We start from the raw sequence: 6,000 nt of genomic DNA on the forward strand, positions 1-6,000 counted from the left end.
TGCAAACACAAACCCCTCTGAGCCATTCTTGTCCTAGAGCTCCATCATTTTCGGCAGCAGCACGCAATATTCCACAGGGATGACAAACTGGGGGCTCACAGGGTGGACAGCTCTACCCAGAGCCAAGCTGATGCTTTTCTGAAAACAAGGGAGCACGGAGGGATGCACCTCTTGCTCCCCTCCTGGCAGGGAAGCATTTTGTGGGGAGGGGTGTTTTGCACTTAGGGGTGTCCACCCTGAAGCAGCACCTTAGAACTAACAGGGTGCCACACGAAAACTGCGGTGAGGAGGACAGGGCGAGCGTGCAGCATTGAGACAGGGCCAGCAGAAAATGGGGCAGCACAGGCAGCCACACTCCTAAGATACTGACACTGCAGCAGAGAAGATAAATGACTGGCCCAAGGCCACACAGCGAGGCAGTGTCCCCTCTACGTGACTTTCAATCCCTGCTCCAGCACAGGATTGCTAAGGGATCCTTCAACAAAATGTTATATTGGCTTCGAAACCGTGTGATTTGTTTTTTTAACACGCATACACACTCACACACATAAACATACTGGTTTTTTTCCAGCTTCTTCCTTTCTCCTCCACCCAGACACACTCAGACACCTCTCTGAATAACCAGAAGAAGTGAAAACTTTCTATTCCCCCGCTAAAGAAGAACTCGTAGGGGTTAACTTGACTCCAGGAGCTGGGGCTTCCCATGAAGAAGGATGCTGCCAACACTCCCACCTGGCAAATCAGTGCCTGTATTTACAATTGCATGCCCTGAGACACTGCAAATATTTCCTAGAAGCTATAAACCCCATCCCAACAGTTGCAACGGGAGTGGGGATAAATTAGCTGAAGCCTGTCACTCGGTGAAGTCACGCTGGAGGAGATCCATCCAGGTAATCCATCTTTCTGCTGTGTTATACAATGACACAGTAATGGTCAGCCCAGAGGGATTTCTTTAGGAAAACTCAACTGTTACTAAAATGGTAAGTTAATACCGAGCAAGAACTCAGCCATCATTAGACCGAAGGACAGGCACGACAGGGAATAAAATATTACAGACCCCATTCAAATATTTTTATTTACCAGAGCAGGAGTAAATAGACCTATCTGCAGGCTGCAAAGAGAGGGGGCTGGGATTAAAAGAAAAGAAAAGAAAAACAACAACAACAACAAAAAACCCAACCACAATAAACCTGCACGCATCGATTCCATCTTTGCCATTTTTCCTAATAAACAGCCCGGCACGGCTGTGCTGGTGGGCAGCTGGGGTGGAGGAGGGCATGCTGCCCAGCTCTCACAGGGACGCAGGACACAAATCCGAGCTCAGGCTCTGCCCTTTTGTGTTGATTAAAAAAAAAAAAAAAAAAAAAACATCTAAGAAGAAAGGAAGAAAGCAAGAAAAGTTATGTGGCTAATAAAGGGCTCTATTGTGCCATCAATTTTTTAAGCTTTAATGATTTCGGGAGGAAGTTCAGCTCAGCAATCAATAGCACAATATGGGTAGGAGGGCTTGGAGGAAATTCAGCACCGGAGCTGCGGGGAGGGCTGGTGGAAAGGGGGGGGGGTTCAGAGGAGGGGGTTCCCCTTGCTCAGGGCAGAGGGACCCCTGTCCTGCCCAGATCCCCGTCCTTTTCAGCCGGCACGGTGCGAGCTCCCCCTCCTGCCACACAGCGCGTGTGGCCAGGGGACAGCGGGGAAATTTGGGGATGCCAAGGCTGCTGCCATGGGGAGGGAGGTGGCAAAGCACCCACGCCAGCTGGGCTGCTCGCCCCACGCTCCCCACACCGGGGGTGAGCACATCCAGGCATGCCCACCCCACACCGGGCACATCCCAGGGATGTTTTGCTGGCACATCCCAGGACTGATCATCCCACGCTCCCCATACTCGTGGTAAGCACATCCAGGGGTGCTCACCCCACACTGAGCACATCCCAGGGGTGATCACCCCACACTCCTTGCACCCAGGATGAGCACATCCCACGAATGTTCACCCCACACTCCCCAAATCCAGGCTTAGAACATCCCTCAGATGCTCACCCTTCGCTGAGCACATCCCAGGGATGCTCCCCCCACGCTCCCCACACCCCAGGGCTGAGCACATCCCAGGGATGCAGGCACCACACAGGGCACATCCCAGGGATGGTCACCCCACACTCCCCACGCCCAGGATGAGCACATCCCGGGGATGCTCCCCCACACACACACTCCCCACGCTGGAGTTAACACCATCCCAGGGATGCTCCCCCCACACTCCCCACAACCCGAGCTCAGCCCATCCCAGGGATACTTCCACCAAGCCCGCCAGTCCCTGAGCACCGAACCCCGCACACCCCTCTCCCCCGGGCAGCCCCGCTCCCCCCGCAGCAGGACACGTACCGCATCGCCCAGGCTCGCCGCTGCCGCCGGGATGAGGGGCTATCCGCGGGATGATCCTGCGCCAGGCGAACCTAAGGGACACGGTGACACAGCGCGGAGCTCCTTCAGCACCAGCGGGGACAACGCCTCGCCCGAGGTGCCACCCCAACGCTGGGCAGGAGCCACAGCCGCCTCCGAGTTCACGCAAGCTCGGGCAAAAAACCGGGATAAAAACCGGGATTAAAACCCGCCAGGGAGGGCTCTCCAGCACCGGGGGGACCCCGAGCCGTCGGGTCGCTGCCCCGCTGCGAGGTGCAGAGAGGAGGGATGGGATGAGATGGGATGGGATGGGATGGGACGGGACGGGACGGGACGGGACGGGACGGGACAGGACGGGACGGGACGGGATTACCCCGCGCATCCCACCCCTCACTACAAGTAAAAGCCGATCCCTAAGTTGATCCCGCATGTCAGTGAGCGCTCCGCGGGGCCGCATCAGCGGCACGGCGAGCGACCGCGGGCAGCGGGAACTCGGGCAAAAGTTTTGCCACAATCCAAGGGAATACGATAAAAATTGCTAGTGTTAACTAATCGCCAAAAAGCAGTAAAAATTAACAATAATTGCTCAATTTAAAATAGTAATTATTACGGTCAATTGGCACGCAGGAAGAGGGGAATATCCGACCTGGAAAACGGGAGCGCCCGGTGCTGCCTCTGCGCGATGCTGCCGCAGCTCGGGGAACACCGGGAGAACCGGGCACAGTCCGAGGGCACCGGGAGGGACGGAGGGAGGGACGGGGGGGACGGAGCGGGGGAGACACCCCCTTGGTCCACCTCCGTCGGCGAAGGCAGCAGGCGGGGACCCCACACCCCACTTCCCAACCGGGAATCCTGGCAGGGCCGAGCGGGAGGAAAACTGAGCATTTCTTAAAATACTAAATAAAGAAGAAAAAAAAAATAAAATAAAATAAAACCAGAACTCACCGTCTAAAGCGAATCAGCAGCGAGGGAGCCGCGGGCGGCGCAGGGCGTGGGGGAGCATCGCCCCCGCCGTGGGACGGGACGGGACGGGACGGGGCAGGACAGGGCGGGGCGCGGCAGCTCCCGCGCACCCCGGGGTGGGGAGGGCTGGCGGCGGACACGGCACGGCGAGGGGGCACGGCGGCACCGCCCGCCCCGTCCGGCCGCGCTGACCCGCGGCTGCCGTGCCGGCGGCTCGGCGGCGGTGCCAGCCAAGGGCCCGGATGTCGCTGGCCCCGCTCCCCTCCCCGTGTCGCCGGGGGTGACACGGACCGGGCAGGGGGCTGGGGTCCCGCCCGCCCCGTCGGGGCGCCGGGCGCTGCCACGTGGGACGGGCGGGGGAACACACACGCTCTCCCTCCGCCTCCCCCACCGCCCCCCGCCGGGTTTGACAGGTCCACGCGACCAAACAAACCGCGGCGGACGGGCGGGCGGCGCGGCCAATGGGAGCGCGCGGGAGGGGGGTTTCGGCCAATGGCGGCGCGGCGGGGGCGGGACCGCCTGAGGGGAGCGCGGCGGCGGCGCCGCCCCGGGGTCTCGGTGCCCCCCTCAGGGGTGCGGGGGTCGTGGGGCGGGCAGGGGTTGTTGTGTGGTGTCAGAGAACCGCGGAATGCCTTGGGTTGGAAGGGACCTTAAAGATCATCTCGTTACACACTCCCCCCCCCCTGCCGTGGGCAGGGACACCTTCCACTGTACCCGAGGTTGCTCCAAGCTCCGTCCAACCTGGCCTTGGACACTTCAGAGATCCAAGGGAAGCCGCAGCTTCTCTGGGCAACCTGGGCGGGGGCCTCCCCACCCTCACAGCCAGTGTCCCATCTAACCCTGCCCTCTGGCACTGGGAAATCATTCCCTCTTGTGCTGTCTCTCCATCCCTGTCCCCAGTCCCTCTCCAGCTCTCCTGGAGCCCCTTTAGGCCCTGCAAGGGGCTCTCAGGTCTCCCTGGAGCCTTCTCTTCTCCAGGGGAACCCCCCCAGCTCTCCCAGCCTGGCTCCAGAGCAGAGGGGCTCCAGCCCTGGCAGCATCTCCGTGGCCTCCTCTGGGCTCTCTCCAGCAGCTCCCCGTCCCTGTGCTGTTGTTCCCAGGGCTGGGGCAGCTCTGCAGGGGGGTCTCACCTGAGGGGGCAGAGGGACAGAAATCCCCCCCTGCCCACGCTGTGGGATCAGCCCAGGGCACGGGGGGTTTGTGGGCTGGGCCTCTGCCCCACCAGCACCCCCAGGACCTTCTCCCCAGGGCTCCTCTGTCTGTCCATCCCCAGCCTGGATTAATCCAGGGGCTGCCCCAGGAGCAACACCAGAACTTGGTTTTGCTAAACCTCAGAGTTTCCCATGGGCCCACTTCTCGTGTCCTGGCCTATTTGGTAATTCCAGACAAATAAACCCTTAGGTGTGGATAAAAAAAACTGAAATACGGAAAACGATGCTACTCCACTGCGAGACCCCTAGAGACCCCTCACAGGCAAGGGCATGGTGGGGTGGGGCGTGGCTGACGGCACTGCCATGGTCCCACAGGGATCCAGCAGCTCTGGATCCTCTCTGCATCCCCTTCCTAATTTTCTCTCTCCGCCTGCGTTTTCCAGTGAGAAAAACAGCTTCCTGAGAGGATTGGTTTCCGTGTTCATGTGGATCACAGGCTTCGGATGCCACCTGCCCTGTGTATTGTCACACCGACACCATCCCTGAAGCCAATTTGACAAAACCTGCAGATGGTCCCATATCCCTGCTCAGCCTCCCAAGGGTTGGGTTCTGAGGGAAAAAATTATGATTTGCGGACAAAACAGGCAAAGAGCACACCTAAATTCAGCTTACTCCATGAAATTTGGATAGCAAGAAGTCTCCTTTAAAGGTTTAATCATCTAAAGGACATCAGATTTTTTTGTTGGGGTTTGGTTTTGGGGGTTTTTTTGCCTTTTTTTTTGTCAGGATGTTTTGGGCATTCGAGATTTTAATTTTTTTTTCCCCCTAAGTCAGACCTAGCCAACAATCACAATTTGTTTTTATTTCATCTGGTTTCCTACCCTGTCATCAGGCTTCCGTGCTTTCCCACTGGGTCCCCGAGTGCAGTCAGCACGATGCTGAGTCATGGAAGAACACTGTCAGCTTCAGTTCTGAGCAGTTGAGGCTTCACCCTCAATATCAGCTATTCAGGGAGAGCCTTCCCGTGTGCATTTAGAACATCCCCAGCACATTTGCACTGTATTTTCTAGGATTTTCATCAAATGTTTTCAATGAAGCACCATTTCAAGATGTTCCTTTAGGGTTTGTTGGTCAGCAATCCATCTGTTTCAGGTGGAAGAGCCTGGCACAGCAATCCTGCCTGGGATCTCTCATCTAATACCCGGTAAAACCGTTGCTAGCAGCTGACCCAGCCTGGGATCTGACTCTGAGCGCCTTAATTGGTCAAAAATCTCCTGTTTTCATTGAAATCCTTCACTAGTAGCATATTTTTAGATTCAAAGGGAAGGTTTAAACTAGGAAGGGTAGGAGCAGCTACTGTGAGTTTGTTGATGGAGGAATGTGTATTCCTAACAAAAATCAGAGACAGGATTTGGGATCTTTTTCATCCAGAGGAATGAAACACCTCTAAACTTTAGCTTGTTCTCTAGATCCGGAGTTAGCACCTGATTATTTT

General features: G+C 57.1%; 1 protein-coding gene across 1 annotated transcript in view; it reads right to left on the reverse strand.

Moving 5' to 3' along the window:
* The window catches only part of ZBTB7C (zinc finger and BTB domain containing 7C), a 146,483-nt gene extending 143,341 nt beyond the window's left edge, over nucleotides 1-3,142 (reverse strand). The window contains exons 1-2 of the mRNA XM_050329933.1: nucleotides 3,038-3,142; nucleotides 2,374-2,444 (exon numbers count right to left, since the gene is read on the reverse strand). The gene's annotated coding sequence lies outside the window, so the exon portion shown is untranslated. The remainder of the gene's footprint in view (nucleotides 1-2,373; nucleotides 2,445-3,037) is intronic.
* Nucleotides 3,143-6,000: the final 2,858 nt, after the last annotated feature.

This window comes from Myiozetetes cayanensis, unplaced genomic scaffold (assembly GCF_022539395.1).
Source record: "Myiozetetes cayanensis isolate MyiCay16 unplaced genomic scaffold, myiCay2020 scf4, whole genome shotgun sequence".
NCBI lineage: Eukaryota > Metazoa > Chordata > Aves > Passeriformes > Tyrannidae > Myiozetetes > Myiozetetes cayanensis.